This window comes from Cavia porcellus, unplaced genomic scaffold, assembly GCF_034190915.1.
Source record: "Cavia porcellus strain 051 isolate PalLab524CR breed Dunkin Hartley unplaced genomic scaffold, mCavPor4.1 scaffold_27, whole genome shotgun sequence".
NCBI classification, from domain to species: Eukaryota; Metazoa; Chordata; class Mammalia; order Rodentia; family Caviidae; genus Cavia; species Cavia porcellus.
The window spans coordinates 41,006,745-41,027,279 of NW_026947510.1; the positions used below are offsets into that span (position 1 = coordinate 41,006,745).

The 20,535-nt window shown below is 37.7% G+C and overlaps 1 protein-coding gene across 3 annotated transcripts in view; it reads right to left on the reverse strand.

Annotated features, from left to right (window-relative positions):
• Positions 1–20,535, reverse strand: part of Eps8 (EGFR pathway substrate 8, signaling adaptor) — a 169,479-nt gene that overhangs the window by 81,233 nt on the left and 67,711 nt on the right. The window contains exon 1 of one of the 3 annotated variants that reach the window (XM_013153149.3): positions 8,591–8,665. The exons of 1 other annotated variant lie outside the window; for it this stretch is intronic. The gene's annotated coding sequence lies outside the window, so the exon portion shown is untranslated. Of the gene's footprint in view, positions 1–7,169; positions 7,266–8,590; positions 8,666–20,535 lie in introns of those variants that run through there. One more of the 3 variants, XM_063238268.1, reaches the window with a different exon arrangement.

The following is a 20,535-nucleotide window of genomic DNA, read 5'->3' on the forward strand; positions in this document are numbered from 1 at the left end:
ATTGCAGGTACTATGTTAAATATTTTCCTTATAAACACCCACCACAACACCTCCCTTCTATGACAAGCACCATAAAGCAGTGCTTTCTGTGGTTACTGCAATCATACTTTCCTGAAATGGGAAATACGCAACCATCTCACTTCTTCTTCTACCTGATAAATTGCTCAAACCAAACCTATAATGAAATTATCTCCTTTAAGAAACTTAAATATGATTTTGAAAAAAATAAACTCTACCAAAATAGGAAGTACTTGTGCATTTAACTTCTTCATTCACCATCTGAGTCTAAATCGTGGGGTTTTTTCCCAGGATCCTCCAGAGCCCAAGGATCACAGGTTCTAGTACAGAACATACTCTCTTGGTTGGCAGCTTTCGAAAAGTGTCTACACACACCCTGCCTCAGATTGATTTTAGTAATGAGAATTCACTTTTCCTTTTAGGGAGCAGATTCAACTGAACCACTCTACCTCCACTTTCCCTGCCTTCCCTGAGTGACTTCCTCCAGAACAAGCTCTATTCAGATGTTGGAGATCAATTAAGGTTTGGGAAGGCCAGGCTGCAAGTGGCCTGGGTAACCTCCCAGGACTGCCAACAATCTCAGTGGCTTAAAGTAAATTTGTTTCAGAAAGAAGGGTGGAAGTCTTCGCCAAGCAATCCCTGTACTTATGATCACACCATGAAAATCCCAGCAGAATGCCTGTGTATTCTTCATTCATTTAATAAATCTGCCTGAAATCTTATCTCTTACTTAGACACTGTATGTACAAAGCTGGAAATACAGCAAGGAGCCAAACAGGTGTAACTCTTATCCTTGCATTTTTGGGAGAGACAATGGTTATCTTGAATACCCAAACCCTTTTCCTCCTCAAAGCCCACCACACTGTCTGTCTTTGCCTCCCTAACTTCTGTGTCCTCACTTCAATGGGCTCTTCTTTCAAGTCATTCCCCGACTGATCAGTCCAAGACTCTCATTATAGGCTCTCACAAGAACTGGCAATTTTCTTCATAAAACTCTAAACTTACACATATGAGCCAGTATATTAAATGTCTGCTTTTCAAAAATAAACCGCTACCTTGTATACTTTATACTGAAGCAGAGACACATTTTTCACTTTACATTAAAAACTTCTTAAGCCGTATCTTTTTTGGTAAATTAAAAAAAAAATTTTTAACATGAGACTTGAATTTTTCTGTCCTTTGTATATACTAACATTTTCTACAATGTATCTAAGGATATCTCTTAGTATGCAAATTTTATAATGAAATTATACAGTTCTCCAACCTGTCTTATTTTGTGAATATACCTCTTTTTTATGTTTTATGTTTGAGACACTATAGAAAAAAATGCTCACGTTGGATATTACTTATTTTAAGTAAATAAACTAAAAATGTGAGCCCTCCCCCAGAAAAGAACAAGCCTTTATTACTATTTCTTGTTTCAAGGGCTGTACCTCAGGTCAGGAGATGACAAATTTCTGTAAAGGACTATAAATATTTCAGGCATTGTTTCCATCGATATCCATTTTGCATTTTGTTCATAATGACCTACTACTTTTTGTTTAATTCTTGCCTTGTAGAAAGAACACAGGCCATGAGCTGTAGGTTGCTGTGATGCATTTTAAGTTGATAGATACACTCAATTGTGTCCTCTCTGCCCATTACTTCGTCTTAATATATATCCAGTGGAACGCTATCAAATAACTAAGTTAATACAAGTGCATTCGTACCATGTAAGGCCCTGTGAGGTAGTTCGTTACCTAAAGACAAGAAAGATGCATCACATGCTACAGAAGCAGTACAGTCATGTCTCACTTAACCAGCACTCGGAGGGGTTGTGACAAATGTGGTCCGTGGGTTTCGTCATTGTGGGAAACATTGTGGAGTAACACCTGGATGGATGAGCTGCACCCAGAGCCCACAGCTGACAGCAACACTGGCCTGGATGCCAAAGGGAATTCTAACGCAATGTCATTATGTGTATAAACAAAGAAAGGCATAAAATACAGTATGTAACCTTTTCTAAATGGCGATGGCTATCTAGGGCATTCACCGTGAATGGAGCTTGCAAGACTGGAGGCGCTTTGGTGAGCATGGGAGTGACTGTGGGGTGACTGCACGTCACCACAGACTTTCCAAACACTGCACTCGGAGGCTGTGCCATATTTTGCAGTTTTCTTTCAATAATAAGTTAACCTTTGTTTACTATAACTGTTTATAGCCTTTTTAGCTTAAATATTTAGCTTTTATGTTTTAGCTTAAAACATAAAATGGTTCAAAAATATTTTCTTTATATCACTTCGTAAGTTTTTTTTTTTTTTTTTAATTTTTTTCCTTCTGATACTTTGAAATTTTGTTAGAAACTGGGATCGTGTATATTCGTACATACACATGAGCCAGGGCCTTACCCAGGGTCAGGACTGTCACTGCCACTACTACCATGTCCACCAGAAGCCGCCAGGAGCAGGACACATGGAGCGGTCGCCTCATAATGAGGACAAGACCTTTTCTGGAATTCTTGGCCAGGGATCCACCCAAAGCTGTTTCAAAGTTCACTTTTTCTTTTTCTTTTTTTTTTTTTCTCCTGGAACTGAGGATTGAACCCAGGGCCCTTGCACTCAGCTATACACCCAGACCTCTTTATTTTTTTTTTTTTTTGAGAAAGGGTCTCACTAAAATGCCTACGGAAGGTTCAAACTTCCAGTCCTCCTGCCTCAGCCTCCCTGTCTGCTGGGATCACTTCCATTATATGTACTCCTAAGAGTGACCCTCAAGTGATAATAAAAGATAGAGTATACTAAATACCTAAACCAGCTAACACGGTCATTTATTACGGAGTGTTACAGAGGGTGCTGTACTGCTACAAACTAGCCGCGCAGGTCTGTTCCCACTGCATCATCACCAACACATGTGACACTGGGCTGTGATGTGACCAGACAAGAAGTTTCAGCTCCAGTAAAATCCTACTGGCCCATGATTGCGTAAGTAGCACACGGCTGTACCAATAAAGGAGCTTTCAGAGGCTTCCCCCAGCATCACCTTGCTCTTCCTTCTAAGTTTATGCTTTTGACCTCGAGGTTTCTTGCCATAAACCTTGTACTGAAATTGGTCTGGAGAACTTGTTTGGCTTTCCTACATAGCTAGAGATGCCCAGGGTTCTGTGTCTACTAGATTGGCCACTTTCATTATGCAAGTAGGGCTGTAAATTCATCTTGTTTTGCCCTTCAGCTTCCAACACAATTGTTGCTTCCTTTCTTTACAGTTTAGCTCACTATCTTCTCCCGTCATTCTCTAATGTTCTCTACTGTTTATGTAATAGGCCTCAGGGAAAACTCTAAATCAGAAATCAGAATCCATTTCAGTTATCACCCGGCTTCTCATCACCTGTGCTTTCTTAGCTTGAGTGCCTGTGTTTCTTTATAACAACCTGTGAAGCCAGAATCAGTAATTAAGTGCAGAGGAAGTAACTACATGGGAAGTCACAGATTTATATTCTACAAAGTGCTGTAAGACACCACTAAGATCTAAGGCGCAGGAATCAAATTTGATTCAAGAACTGCCACTGTCACTGTGTGTCACTGACTTTGGGAAAGTTAACCCCTTTCAGCTTCATTTTCTTCGTCTATAAAACAGATTGCAATAATACCCACTTGATAAGAGTTTTGTGAGGATTACATGGCACAATCCACATCTGGTACTTTTCATGCTAGAGATGAGCCCACAGAAAAGGCTTTAAAATGTTGAGCATAATTATTGTTACTTAGGGTAAGATATATTGTCACTGCAGAGGGCCACAGGCTTATATGCTTACTTTTCAGTCTCTATTCACTTTTAAGATTATTTATTCCCACCAATAAGCTTATACTTTAAAAAACAAAAAAAACAGTATACTGGTTAGACAAATTCTTTAGCTTCTCTGTTGTCTTGTGTTCCTCCTTAAAGGGATTATGCAGTGACATTTGCCATGGAGAGAGGGAGGGAAAATCAGCTCATTTGCTGTATATACAGTGTGGTCTTCTGAATGTGATGTGTGCTTTTCTAAAAATCATGGTGCTATGCAATCACTTCATCAAAACCACGGAGCCTAATAAAATAAGGAGGTATAATACACACACAAAAAAACTTCTTCAGTGTCCCATTTTTACAAGAATAGATAAGAACCTAATGAAGACTGTAGCACAATGTACAGATATTAAATGGCTAAAAAGGTTAAAAACTACAATACTATGACACCCTTACCTTGAAAAAGAACTGGTTTGTGTGCGGAACTGGGTGTGAAGAGGTTGCAACTTATGAGGGATCCGAAAGTGGAGGAAGAAGAGTTGCTTGAAACCAGGAAATTGAAACTTGAAATATGGATGGGTGTGGCTCATACTAGAGGTGAAGCAAGGCCACTGGGGCCAAGGTGTGTACGTGTGTATTCTGCATATTCCTATGCAGTTGTGATTCAGCAAGGTGAAATCTGCATATTCCTATGCAGTTGTGATTCAGCGAGGTGAAATACTTAGTGAGCACCTTCTATTCCTCAGATGAAAGCACACATAAGCAAAGGGAAATTCATCCTCAGATCGTACCCTGATGTCAATTAGGTAAAAACAAATTCCCATTTTCACAACGAACATTACAGCAGAACCATTTATTCCCAACCTATGAACTCATGAAAAATATTCTGACTCAGAACTGTAGTTAGCAGCTCTAAGGCCTGTTACTCATCGATTTCCTAGCTGCCTGAAGTCTACCTAGAACAATTAGTCTTTTCCTATCAAAATTGACCTGTCATGTGACACTAGCTAAAATATATTTTTCTTATCACTTAGCTTTCCTTGTGTTCTTTTTTTATACTTGGGATTTCTCATGAGAGAAATCATGCAATATTTAACTTTCTGTGTCTGATTTATTTCAACATGGTCAATTTGTTTACTTTAACATGGTCTCAGAATATACCCATATATATACCAAGTGAGTATATATACTGCACTTTCTTTATACATTCATCTGTTGTTAAGACATCTAGGTGACTTCCCAGATTTAGCTACTGTAAGTCATACTGCTATAAATACAGGTGTGTATGCACCACTATAATATGAATATAACTCTTTGGGAAAAAATGCTCAAAAGAAGTACAGCTACATCAAATGGAATTTCTATTTTAATTTGCCTAGATCACTTTTTAACTACAGCTTTGTTTCTTCAAAATCCTCTGTGAGGGTCTTCTAATTCAAAAAAGCACATCTCTTTTCTTTATAACTATCCTCCAATGACCAGAGAAGCAAAAATGTCAGCTAGTCAGTAACTACCATGCTCTCACATTGTTCCATTTATTAAGTCAGCAAACATTGATTTAGTTGATTGGTTGAGATGGGGTCTTGCTATGTAGTTCAGCTGGTCTCAAACTCACAGCTTTCTCCTGCCCCAACCTCCCAAATGCTAGGATTACAGGCATACACCACCATGCCCCAGTCACCAAATATTTATAGAAGCATCTGCTAGGTAACATAGGAGAAACAAGATAAAGCCACCCCCATCTGATCATGTCAAGAGAAGGAAATTTACATAACTTAGTCAACCATTTAAACTCAGCCAACATCAGGAGTAAAATATTATAACATGCATAAAAACAAATATAAACCAAGGTAGAACCCAAAGTGCCAAAAGAAAATGCAAAATACACAAGCTGTTATCTTCAATAGAGAGAAAAGGGTGAGGAGAAATTTAATGGTGGTGGTCAGTAGATTTTATGAATGAAGTAAATTTTGGCTACAAAGCAAAGACTTAATTATAATTTGAACAAACAAAAACAAGCAGGAAATGGAAATCATAATGGATAAAGAACAAGAAAATTAGGCCATAAAGTAAGATACACAACTACAAATGATAAATTGCACACCACACAATGAATTTTATGACGGGAAACAGGAATCCACAAACAAGTTCTAGCCAGAAAAATGTGACATGAGATAGAAATGGGCAAAATAGAGATGGCTTTCAGAAATGCACTTTGAATAAGAGAAGAGAATTTATTCAGAGTCTTGGCATGCAGGCGGGAGGAGCAGAAAGCTTTCCTCAACCACAATCCCAGGCTTTGTGTCCAAGATTGATATTCACGGCTCTACTTAACGGACAGTAACTACATCAGCAGGTCAGACAAATTATATGAAATGGTGAACTAAACAAAAACTACTTGCACAATGAAGGAAAGCATTTAAAAAAAAAAAAAATGAAAGAAGATAAAGAATACAGCAGAGCATTGCGACCAGAGATTTAAACCTAATGATTGAGATCACATAAACAGCAACAATTTTATATCTAAATATGTTACAGAGTGCATTTCTAGTAATCAGGAATACACAGGCAAATATTCTTAAAACCAAATCCTTTTGAACAAACACTGATATACGATCTAAGGTAAGCCTAAGAAAATACATTCTGTTCCAATGTCACTTTACCAAGTGCAGAGGGTCAATAGTTGTTTGAAGGGTCTAGAAAATATATGGACAATTAAAACTAATACAAGTTTTTCTAATCAAATTCTCAAATCTAGTTAATACACTCTGTAAATAACATTCTGTATACACTAAACACAAATATAACCACAACAAGAATAATTTTTTCATCTAGCTCAAAGTTTAATTTTTTAGTTACTTATATGTCAAACTAAACAACTAAAAACAATATTCAAACCTAAGCTCTAAAATTAAAAAAAATTTTAAAATACTTTAATTACAAATATCCTACAGGGTAAGTAAGCAAAAGACTGTTTGACTGTCTGCTTCACTATATGCCCTGCCTGATGTTTTTCTATGGCTCTCTATGGCTCATGTAACAATAATTTAAGTCTAAAATATAACGAGCTGATTTTTTTTTTGAGACAAGGTCTCGCCATGTAGCTCATGCTGGACTCGAACTCCTGGCAATCCTGCTGCCTCAATTTCCTGAGTTCTAGGATTATAGGCATGCACTACCGTGTCCTGAATGAGCTGACTTTTACCACTTAAAAACCCAAACCCTTCATTAAACTCACCTACCCTAATGACTTAGTGACAAGTGATGTCACTGAAAAGTAAACTAAAAAGGAGCCTTCTCTATACAATTTGTTTCAGAATTATTTATATAGAAATCAGACTAAACAGCTTGTCCTCTTTCTCATTTCTTTCTATATACAATTTACTTACAGTAAACTGAAGATATTAGTTGCTGAAAGACTGAAACTTCTTCTAAACCATTCCAGGTACAGTACACACAAAGATAGCTTCCTCAAAGCAAACACATCTAGGTCAAAGAACAACATACTTCACATTCCATCCTTAGAAATTATATGGAGTTGGTAATCCACATGATGCTGACAATGGCCCTGGAATCTGGCCAATAAAGCTGACCAAAGCTTTACAGCCAGGGTAAGAATAAATCATGCTATAAATGTTTCAAGGAAACTCAACTATTTCTACTACCAAAATATGGGCATGATGTTCCTGTGGACAAAGTATGTATGATTTGATAATGTTTCTCATGGTATAGAAGTGTCTTAGGAAATAACACACAATACCAAAAAAAAAATCAACACATAATAATGTATTTCAAAAGAGGACCAATTAGCCATAGCCATGGTCCTTAAACTGTAGAACACACTACATTTCCCAGCACTAAAACAGAGACTTAATCAGTTATTTACCTTTGTTCTTGACCTAGTATATTCAGAGACAATGTTATCAGCTAAGGTTTATCTATCTTAGCCTTACATGTAACTACTAGTAACAGAACAGTAACAAAAAGGTTTCTTCTGAATAAGATTAAATCAATCAATCAATAAAAGCCACAAAAATAAAAGAAATACAGAGGCCCATATATTAAGAATCATATGTGTATATCACAAAGCTCAAATTTGATATTTAAAGCACCATAATTATAAACCTGGATTTTTTTAAACAGTTGTTCTTTAAAAGAGTCCATTAATATACATGGATTTTTAAAAAAAGATCCATTCATATACATGGATTTAAAAAAATACTTTAAATATACACATTCAACTACTTTTTAGGTCCCAAGTAAAATGTTTACACAGAAATTTGGCAGGGTTGAGTCTCTGGACTTAAAGTCAGTAACAACTTAAGAAGGCTAAACTTGGTTAATAAGCAAATTTTCATAGTACAACTAACACTGTGCAAATAATCCAAAGTAGTTAAAAGATGACCAGAGTATTTTAAATATAATATTAACTGCAAAGTAATTGCTAGAAAACTTGACACTTTGTCTCCACATTCCCTACTGTTAACAGGTAACAGACCTCTTCTCTTCTTAGCTTCTAGTTGTAGAGGACAGAGTATTCTTTTAAATACCAAGACCCAAGAAAGAAAATCCTTTAAGTCCCATCACTGTAAGCAAGAAGACAGGAGACAGGACCCTGTGAAGACTGGGGTACAGCCAGTTTTACCAGACTTCATGTGGAACATCAAAAAAGAATTTTTAAAAAGTGTCAAAGGGCTTACATGAAGTAAAAGTATTACTGTTTCAAAACCTACAAACACCTTCTCTACTAATTATGCCTTTGACAGTTCTACTCAGCAAAGAAAAGACTCACAAACTCAAAGTTACCTACCCACACAATTCAGGCAAAACAGCTCTAGGAGATCCTCAGGCAACAATGAGAGGGAATTCCTCTGGGCTCAAGGATGTGCCAAGTGACCTTTGGCACAACCAAAGAAGGGGTGGGACTCTAGGTTCAGGTTTCGATATTGTTCTATACTAATAGTTTCTCCTTGGCCTTCTCCAGGGCGTTAACTAAGACTTCCTCTTCTTATTTAAGTAAGTAAATACAGCTACTACTGAGAACTTCCAACTCTTGCCTAAAATGGTGTAAATAACAATGGCTAGCATTGATTTGAAACTTACAGTCTAGAATTAACAACATAGAGAGTTACCAAAGATTACTTCCCTGTTAAAAGAGATAGAATCTGAGCTACACTGCAGTTAATAGGTAACTTGGAGGAACTGTGGGCCAGGCAATAATATCAGTAAGCTAATGAAGAAATCTGTACCACCAACACTTTGGACAAGAGGAAAATAAGTGTAACAATGTTAAATATATAGCTTCAATCCCCTAGGGGCAAACTAAAGCTCAATCCAATGGCTAAAATGAGAAACAAAAGCAAGAACTGACAGCTGTGGCCATGAGGGATGCTCATTAGAGTCTTGGTGACCCTGAAAGTCTAGATTTAATTTGATATCATGGCCTGGAAGGCAGACATGATTACAAGAAAATGCCTGCTCAACACAGGAGAACTGTTAGGTTTCTGGGCCATGTTTCCTGACAGCAGAAAATAAGCTACACAACTGTACAGCTGTCCAGATGCCTCTGTAAGGGAAGAAGAGGGACCGGGCACACTCATATATGATGCTCGAAGTTGGTACTGAGTTCCTCCAATAAAACCACAGTGATCTTCTCTTTTCTTCTCTCTCTCTCTTTTTTTTTTTTTGGATACAGGGTTCCCTATGTAATTCAGGCTGGCATTGAACTTGCTTATGAGGCCCAAACTGGCCTCAAACTCTTGGTGATCCTCCTGCCTTAGCCTCCCAAGGGCTGGGATTCCAGGTGTGCCTCACCATCTTTAAAATGCTGCCCTCAGTTAAAAAGTGATGGGGATATAGAAGAAATCCACCCACTGCCTAAGTTTATATGCCAAGGGAGCTTGACTCTAAGATAATGGGGTAGATAGAGAAATGCTACCATCAAAAACTAAAACCATAAAGCTGTGATACAACTGTTTTAAAATTAGGCTTTTATTTGTATGAGATTATCCAATTTAAGAAATTAAAAATCTCCAGGCTAAGAAACTGGGTTAGTGTCATCCCTGGAGTTCCCAGAAGAGGCAAACATAAAATCAATTTAAAGTAACACCACATAAACAAGACCAAATCTGCACCATAACAACAACTAAAATCCAAACAAAAATGAACAAAAACTTATAACTTAACTTATAACTTAACTTATAAGCTTATAACTTATAAATTATAAAACATGTGAGAAATTAATGAACCCAATATTAAGCTTTAACAGACACACCAAACAAAAAAATTTAGTGCTCATCTATTTTGATTATAAAAACTCAAAAATTATACTATATTTCAATTATTAAAAAATATGAAGAGGAAAAAGAATATAAAGAAAGGCCATCCATGAAAGCTAGGTAGGTATTTAGAAAAAACAGTAGAATTTAGCTACTGAAAGATAGACCCATTTCTCTACATACAACACCCCGAGTTTCCACTCGTTTTCTGTAATTTAAAGAAAACAACAGAACTGTGCCTAGGGTTTAAACCTGACTTTAATCCACAATCAGTGTCACAATTCCACTGCTGAGCAGCACCTACTGCACTCCAGCATCTGCTCTCCACCCCCTCTCAAGCTCCTAAGCACGCTTCTCTGCAGCTGCTCCCTCCTGCAAGTCCTCACCCATCTCCTAGGCCCTTCTTTACCACCTGTGGAGTGGAAACTGATGTGCCACCCAGGTGCCCTCTCACCACCGAGGGATGCTCCCCTCTGCGGGAGTGCTGCCAGCCGAGGCCCTCAGCCATCAGCTTCTCTTTCCTCAGCTGAAGAATCTCATCGCCCAACATCACTGCCTGCCCAGGGCTGGTTTGTCAACCATCTGAAGACTCACTGACACATGGAATATAAGAACTTGCCCCCTGTTTCCAACTGGGGACACCACTCCAGGTTTAAGTCTCCCCACCAGGTCAGATATTACTTGAGACTTTGTGGCAGTCCCACGTTGCCCAATCCTCATCTGTTCCCTGAGAGCAATTCCTAATCAGCTTCCTGCACACTGATAGCGATTTCAAAATCAGCTTCCAGCTATGACAGAGGGATCTGCAAAAAAATGGCAGGGCACAGGTACTCAAGGGAGGGACAAGGAAAGAATATTAGTGTATTGAAACCAATAATGTGATTACCAAAATAAACAAAAGAATCACAAAATTCTACCCCAACATTTCAAAGCATCACTTTACTTGAGATCTGAAAGAGAACTGAGTGTCTCACCATTCAATGTCTCATAGCCCCATGGGTTTGCCAAATACTACCCATGTCAAGAAAAAACTCATTACAACCTCAGAATAGTTCCCCAATAATAAATTAACAAGTACAATTAATATACTGCCCCTAAGGTGAGAAAATAGTTATACTTTTTGCTTCATTGATAAAGATATTAGTGAAGTTTTATGAAAGGTTAATCTGGTTCATTGTTGAGAGTATTAGTAAAAAAAACTTCATGTATATGCACACTCAGAATGTCAAGGAATGGGACAGAGCAAATCTCAGCAAGGCTCATGGATATTTGTTGATTCTCTTAGATGCCTAATAAACAGCAATTGGCCAGAAGTAGCCATATGAAATACTACACATCTGGAATGTGACAGATGTAGAGCACATTTGGAGGAGGTCAGGAATTGCTTTTACACATCTCTAATGTTAACCCTGCCCTACATCCTGTACTTTGCAAGTACACATATAGATTGGACAAGAGAGGCTATACCATAACCTGAAAATAAGATCAGCAGATCCAAAATGACACTTACAAAAAGCACCAGGACAGCTGAGCAGAAGGGATCCACAATGCCATAGCTCATTCACGTTGAGACTCTCTCTCAGTTCCTGTATGCTTGGCCCCAGTTTATCAGCTGGGTTTCACTTCTTCCTCTCTTAAGATTTAGTGACTGCTTTGTCCTCTCAAAAGTGCCTCATCTTGTCCTCTAACTTAAACCTTTCTGACGGGAATATAAAATGAATGTCCTAGTAATGTGAGAGAACCACAAAGAGGCTTCTAGGGAAAAGCCCTATTACCTATCATCAAATTTCAATTCCTACAAGGTATCCGAATTAATTTGGGTACAGTGACCCATCAAATGTTTTAACAATTTATCTGGAGAAAAGATGGATGTGGATTAAGTTATAATTGGGGAGAACACTATCTAGCTACTTATATATTCCAGGCATGCATGAAGACAAACATGCGTGGACTTAACCAAGGGAAGAACCATTGTGTTCCTTTTTATAAAGATTAAATGAGTCACTATAGCTTTGAGGCTATTCTTTGGTCACAGAACCTGAATTAAAGGTAGAAAATATATGCATGTTATGTATGTATGTATGTGTGTGTGTGTGTATATATATATATATATATATATGAGTGTATACAAATTTTATCAAATATAAATGTCCTTAGAATAAACATAAATAGTGGGACTAATATAATTTATTCTTCCTATAGCTATTTAGAAGAGTGAAATCATAACTAAATAGTCAAGTCTATAAGATAACATGAGTCTTCTTTAAATCAGAAAAAATATTGATTGGAGAAAGATAAACCAAAATTATGTAACAGGTGTGTATAAGTGAGCAAAATGGCAGTTCTGCCTTAACCTGACCACGTTTAGGAATACACTAAGGGAAAAGCAAACAAACTTAATTGACTAAAGATTCTAAATATCATCTTCAAGCTGAGAAACTATAATAATAAACAATTTGGCAATTTCAATCAAAAATCCATGTTTTTGAAAAAAGAGTGAAAACAAACAAAACAAGAAGTTTTCTTATTCATGTACTATAACCAAGGACGAGCTGGGAAGGGAAAGGCCTCAGCACAGGAACCCAAAGGCATGTGTTTGGGCACCTCGTCGGCCACTTAGCCACCCCGTGGCCTTGGGTAGGGAAGGTGACGGCTCCCAGCCTCCACGGCCTCACCTGCGAAGTGAGACCGGTTGGTAAGGTCTCATTCAGGCTAATACTCCGGAATAGTTTTCAACTTCAAATTCAAAAGAAGACAGTCTGCTTTGATTTTGGCTAAAACACAGTCATTTCTAATGTTAGTGTTTTCAACAGCAAGTAATAAATTTTCAGAAAACCTAATGACCAGTAAGGAAAAATTATTAGTCATAGGAGGACATCCATAAACTCACTTCGCGGATGACCAAATAGTATTTTTACAGAACCTCCTGCTTCTGCTGAAAATTCCCACTTAAACAGACTCTGCTGAAATACAACATGTACAAAGAATTTCTGACAGGCAGGGAAGATAAAAGCTTTCAGCAAAGCAGTACCAGTATTTCCCACCATGATAGAGCTATTACTTAAACTTCCCTTGTGTTCCCGACACAGAGGTAGTACTCCACACACTTGACTTGTTGAATGCATATCAAAAAGACTGACAGAATGTTCCCTGGAAAATGACATTTTTAAACTTAATTATAATGTCATCCCCCAACCCTAATCTTTCCACAAAATGTTACGCCCGAAAGAAAAAGCGCTACAATTATTTTACTTCTTAAATCCACAAGCACTCTAGGCTTATGTGCATTTGCCAAGCCAAAGGCTTCTCATACAGAAGTATCAATCCCTCCTTGAGTATTTTACCTCCACTCTATAACAGAGTCAGAAACCATCACGTTCACTAGATAATGTGACTGGACTTCACCTATCTAGAATCACATGCCACAGCACTGGGACGGATGTGAGGGAGGAAGAAACGGGCAGAAGCCAATCAGGAAATACAAAAAGGAGGTGTGTGTGCAGATAAGGTTTCACCTTGGCAAAAAACCAGGAGATATGCCCGAATTCAATTCCAAATCATGGACCTACTGAGGCACTGCAGAATATCACAGTCAGAGATACACAGCACTTTAACAAGCTAATACTGAGCAAGCAGCCTGGAAAAATTAAATCAGGAAGCATCACACACAAACACACACACAAGCAGAATGAAACGTTTGCTTTCAGAGTAGCAGTTAGAAAAGCTGTGTAAATAATTGCTAGGATGATACAGCTTATGTCATTCTTTCAAAATAAAACCAGCAGTTAAATTTGCACATCAAATGATCCTTGAAGTCTGCATGTTACCACTAAACAGGGACAACAACAGAGGGGGCTTTTAAGTCAGACCAGCGTGTCAGCAGCACAAGAAGTGCAGTCGCTCAGAAGGCGGCCCTGGCACTATATCGCCAGAGGACCACCAGTTTGAAACACCAGTTTCAAAAGTGGTTTAAATTTTCCAAATATTAGTGGACTAGAGTTTGCCCAGGCAGCAGAATTTAGTTACGGCCTTTGGCTGAAAATCTGTTAATATGGTAAAGGCTTAGGCTGGCAGGACAAAATACTAAAGGTCACTGTCAAGTTTATTTTCAAGTTATAAAATGTTGATGCTCTGATTCCACTCCTAATCTTTGTTTGCTTGCAGATTCAAGACCCTGTAATGATAATTCTAACAATAGTATCTAATTCTCTTATATTTTTCACGTGAGACTAAGGGAAACAGATTAACTAAACCCATATAAAAGGTGGTAACTGTTAAAAGAGGCAATGGATCTGAACTCTAAAGCTTCATTTTTCCTCTGGCTCTGTACAGTGCTACATGACTTCAAATAAATCACTAAAATTGGAACTAAAATTCAGGTGTAAAGGACTTGAGTTCACGCATAAAACATGGTTAAATTCAAACTTCATTATTTATAGGCACGTTACCTCTCTAAGTGTCTGCTTCCCCATGAAATGAAAATAGCATCTTCCCCTGAGACTGAATGAAATAATGTACATGAAGAGCATAGCACAGTGCCTGATGAACTCTATGTAATAAATGGGTGATTCAGACAACTTCTCTGAGTTTTCTCCTCTAAATAATTCAAATATTTTCTCCCTGCCAGGTGCTGCTTCAGATCAAATGAAGTGACATGAACTTTAACTCTCTTTTACCCCAGAGCAACAGAGAACATTTTGGTCACATTATGATACAATGATAGCGTAGCTGTTCACTGGCAGTCATTCTCTGCAAAACGTAAGAGTCATACAGTTAATGCTCATAAAACTGGATTCTCCTAGCAAGGAAATCTGACCACATCTTGACTCTGAACTCTTTATTGTCTGAATACAGCTATGTAAAATTAAGCATCATACTGCAGGGTAGGGGTTACCTCAGGGGTGGGCACTTCCTAACATGGAAAGGCCCTGGGTTCAATCTCCCCAACAGTGCAAAACAAGACAAAATAAAATAAATCCTCCAAGCCTCTCAGGACCTGACCCCTGCCTCACTTTCCAACTGTGTGTCTTTCCACTTCTCCTCACTTACTCTGCTCCAGCCTGGCTTCCTCAGGCCTGCTGCTTCTGATTAGAGCCAACTTCTCCATCTCTCAGTGTTTTTTGTTCTCTAATCTGCCACTTATCACTTGCTCCAAGAAGCACAACCAGGTATTTCAGTGTAAAATTAACCCTTTCCCTATACAACCCACCCCTCTGCATCATTCTCTAGGCAAAGAAATTTCTTGTTCTCTATTAATGAATGCAATTGGTGGTTTTGTATGTTATTTATTTTGGAGCTGTCTTTCTCACTAGAATATATGCTTTCCAAGGGTCAGGAAAGCCACTGTCTATAATACTGAATTACAATAGCTGACACATACATAATAGGTAGAGGCAATCAGATAGATACCAAAATATACACTCAGTGAAAAAATGATGAGAAAATGCTGTAACTCAAACACAACCAGAGAACTCATACTTTTCCCATGCACTGAACAGCCAGGCCCACTGTGTACACTAGGGTCCCTACAGCGGAGCAGGCTGATCCACTTCTCAAAAGTTCGGCTTGCTCTTACTGTATCTGTGAACGCCGTGCCCTGCTGAGTCCCAATCACAATAAACCCAACACATAGTAAAGAGATATTTTTACATGACAAATAATCTAATCATATTATTTATAATACACTGCCATAAAGAAAGATACAATTAAGGCATTTATAGTAAATGAATGCCACTTGAGAACATAATGTTAAAAGAAATAAGTCAGACACACAAACATAAACATTACACTCTCTCTCTCCCTCTCCCTCTCTTCCCTCCTCCCTCACTCTCTCTGAGAGAAGATAGATAAATACAGTAGGGAAGTTCAAATAATGCCCCAAATTACCTGTTCCCTTGTTTGAAAAATATTTTAATATACAGGATACTTTGTTTAATTTATACTACTAGTTCATCTTCTTTGATAAGAAAGTTTTGTGCTATTTCCTGTTTCTTCTTTGTAAGAATCCTTTTTGTCCGTTTTGTTCCCTAGTATCTACTTTGAAGATAATGACACACAATGTATTAATTATTGTTATTCTCTTATTATTGTTATAAAATTTTTGTTTTTTCATAAAAAACAAAGATTCAGAAAGAACAAGTCAACACTGCTGAATATGCATGCACTTTATCAAAGTTATCTGTATTTTTAAATAATAATTCAGAAATTCATTCAAATTAGCTATGATTCTACTTTATAATGTGGTAGCTGACTGCTATCATATAAATTCTTACTACATAGCCACATGGCATGGGTTTTTAGGTAAATTTCTTACGGGGATCTTTTTTAAGTCATGGATATGTACAGCTCCCACATAAATTCTTGTGGCAACGCTCCACTGTCTATAGAAGTGTTCACAGACATCTCAGTAATTGCAAGAGTGAATGCAGCTTCCTTTTAAAAAGCAACTATCAATCTTCAAAGTTCTTTTCTCTATAAACTTAAGATACAATGCATATAATAAATCTTCTGGTATTTTTCTGGTCATTTTCTGGTATTTTTAATCATCTGACAATAAAATAAAATTCAATATCCACAGTCATTCACTCCTAGATACTCTATCAAAGGACATTTAAAACATTTTTTATTTTGAGGCAAATACTAGTCCACATACCACAAGTCTATAGATCTGTCCCAATGAAATCGGGGGCCCAAGTAAACTGAATACCTATTTGCTAGACATCTTAACCAATTTCTACTCTTATTGCCACTATCAGGAATTTCAGCAGTAACATACTTTATCTCATACCACTAACCTTGCGTTATCTGAAAATATTCAGAGAGTTCAAGAAATACAATGTGTATTTTGTAGTGTATACAACACTTTCACTCCCTTTATTCTTAATAGTTATTCTTGTGTTACCTTAACAAAGATTGCAAATCAAGGCCACTCAATGCCTCTTCTCACTGAGCAGTCACCTGGTCACTCCCTATTGCAGTATCATGCTTGGACATTAGACCTGTAAAGATCTAATCACAACAGCCCAGACTCAACACCAAGAAAGAGAAATAGATAAGGGAAAAATATGAATAAGGGAAAAATACAAAGATTTTAAATTTCCCAAACTCCCTCTGTCTACCTATAATCTATACTATATGCTGCATGTATGTCTTAGGCATTTGTTAAAATTTCTTTCATATAATAGATTGTGTTTTTATAAGACATAGAATTTCCTCTTTTGGTTATTCTGTAGTACAAACACTGAAACAGATACACACATTAAAAGCATACAAGTAGCACATCTCTACATTGAACAATACAAACAAGGAACAAAGCATAAACCTAATAAAATTATACATAAGAATAGTCAAAGATCAGACAACTTTAATGATAAGTAGAAGGGCTGAGAATTTAGCTCAGCAGCATAAGCACCTGCCTTGCAAGCACGTGGACGTGAGTTTGATCCCCGGTACTGATAAAAAAAAAAAAAATGATAAGTAGTAAGCAGTACATCATAAAAACTGAATAAACAGAAAGGTTTCGGGAAGCAAATAGCCACTTCTCTTCCAGTAAGTTTACAAACCCTTGATGGGAAGCTGCTATTGAAAATAATTTTACAACAGAAATAAAAAACCTGAAAAAGTGTGAGAGACCAGGTCAGGAGAATGGAGGCCTGACTGGCCTCCTCTATGAGCATAACGGAGAAAAGCAGCATGCAGGGAAGACGGCCTGATGCAGGTTGTAGCTGAGATCAAGCTCCTTACTGGGGAATGTATGTACTAAAGGATAATGGAGGCAGATGAATCTTGTGTTACTTTAATTATTTGTACCCATGGCTAAGCACATAAAAGCAGGATAAGCCAGACCCTCGGGGCTCCTCTACACACACATTAAACTGATTCTATGTTTGACTGTATTTTACCCTCATTTTACCCTCATTCACCCCCAGCTCAGGGTGACAAACTAGCAGGACAAGGTCCCTACAAGTGGTGCCTTGGCTGAGGAAAAACTGGACTGGGCTGGTTCCCACTAGTGGCACCTAGGCAGGGACCTGGGACTGTCACAGGCCAGTCTCCAACAGTAAAGCAAGCAATGGAAGCTTCTTTCATATGAAGGACATACGAGGATGTACACTGAAGAACATACTGAGAATACAAGCAGGAAACCAGCAAGAAATAAGAAGGGTAATAACAACCAAAAATGAGTAACTGAGGACACTCAGGGAGGGGGCTGAGAAGTTCCAGCTCATCAGTGGGATATAAAAATGTAGTGCTTATGGTTGGCAGGTAACAAAACAAAATATCCAAAACAAAGCCTTGAGATAAGGTGGCACTGACTCAGTGGAGTTCAAATATGTGCCAAAGTCCATGTAAAAGAACTAAAAAGAAAATACTGTAGTGATATACGCCAGGTGACCATGCCAGGTGTGGTGGTATATACCTGTAATCCCATAACTTGGGAGGCTAAGGCAAAAGGGTCACCATGAGTTTGAGGTCAGCTTTGGCTAGCCTGAATTACCTGGTGAGACCCTGTCTCAAAAAACCACAAAAGAAAAACAAAAATGGCCAAGAGGGAAGGGAAAGGTTTTTGTCAACAACACTGATGTCTACAGGAAAGAATGGAAGTCCATACACTCATATATAATGCTTTCTTGCCACAGGCATTAGTGATATGGCAAGTATTCCTACAAGCAGGAGACCAACTAGAGGTAGATTTCAAATGCCAAATTTCTATCTTTCTTAAAAATTTAGTGTGAATGGATAATGAGATAGCCTATACCTTTTTCTGGAGAAAACAAAGTAATATATGAATGCAGAAATATATACTGATTGCTCTCTCTGTACAATGTATTATATTAGATATAAATGAAATCAATGTATATTAGATATAAGTGAAATCAAGAAGCAGAAGTGATTATTCCAGTTTAATGAAGAAAATACCTTTAATTCTGAATAATAAAGCAAAAAAATTTTTGATTACTGAGTTAGAAGAGATGTATTATAATCAGAACTGTAATAATCTAAACTTTGCTGCATATGGCGACCTGTTTGCACTGTTAAACAAGAATGGTGTAATTCAATAGGTAGTATGTCTTCAGAATCTGAAATTTAGTGATCTTAAGTCATTCCACCTAGGAAATTTTATGAATTTGTTTATGTGAGTCCAGGTTACACACATGAAACTAAAATTTTACTGGTTAAATTTCTGACCATGCCTCTGGCACCTAGAAATCTGATTAGTTTCCTGACTGTAACCTAAAGATCTAGGATTTTCCCTAGCTAAATTTGCTTTCTAAGAAATGACCTCAAGTAGGTAACGCCTACTATATCCATTTTGGCCATTAAGTACATAAAATACTGTCTCCAAGTCAATTCGTTTTATTCCTCCAAATTCATTGCTTTACTTGTATTTCTCCTTCCTTGTTCTTTTATTATATTTTAAACCTACCTGAAACATTTCAATATTTCTTCAAAATGTTGGTTGATACTAATAGGTTCTACTTCAAGAAAACTTGCCCAATGCTATAGCTTATGTAAATATAGTAAAACACCATATTTAAAGCCCTAACTCATTAAAGTAATCCTTTTACCTTCCTTTATCAAGTTGCTTTTGTCAGTTTTCTCCTGCCTCCCCCATAGTACTTCAACAGTAGTCAAAAATGTATAACTACAGCATCGGCTAATAATTCCCTACCAGTTCTAGTGGCAACGGAAAGGTTTAAAACTGCAGGAAATCAGTAAAGCTCCCACTAGTGAGCACTCAAAGGAAATAATCAACAAATTAAAAGCACTGACATAGCTAATGCTATTAAATCATTAGCTTTACATTCTACCTACTTCTGTTCAAAGATGGAAACTTAACTTGTGCCCAAAGTGTGGTCAACTGGTAATAAGAAAATACAGGTGACCTAATGCATAAGACACACACCAGTCATAAAAGAAAGCAGACTATTCATCGCCATGGTAGTAAGTCTCCAAACAGACACAGAAGCCAGCTCACAGGGCCCATCTTGAAAGCACGGGTTGGCTTCAGGGCGTGTGCATATATATAATTTACACAGTGTCCCGTGCCAAACTAACAACAATCCAAGATGGGAAGCTTAAAGAAGCAACAGTAGTGGTCCTTTAATCACAGTGGGGCTGATGCATTAAATGGTAAGCTGGGTAAAAACCAAAAGACGAAATAAGGAGCAAAAACAGAGAAGAGATATTGGGAAGTAGGAAGAACTCTTTCAAATGGGAGAGGGAATAAGAGAAGGAGGCAGGAAGGAAGACAAAGGGATAGGGAGGGGACAAAGGGTTGACAGGAGAGGAGGCGAAGGGGAAAAAAGCATTGAGATGTGCTATGTACATGCACAACCTCCCCATGAATGTGATCACTGTGTACTGCGAATATGTACTAATTAAAAAGGTAATCTGTGCCTCACCACAGAGAATCTTGAGTTAACCAACATAGCAACAAGTAAGTAGGAAACGTTTTCCCCCGCACTGACTGGAA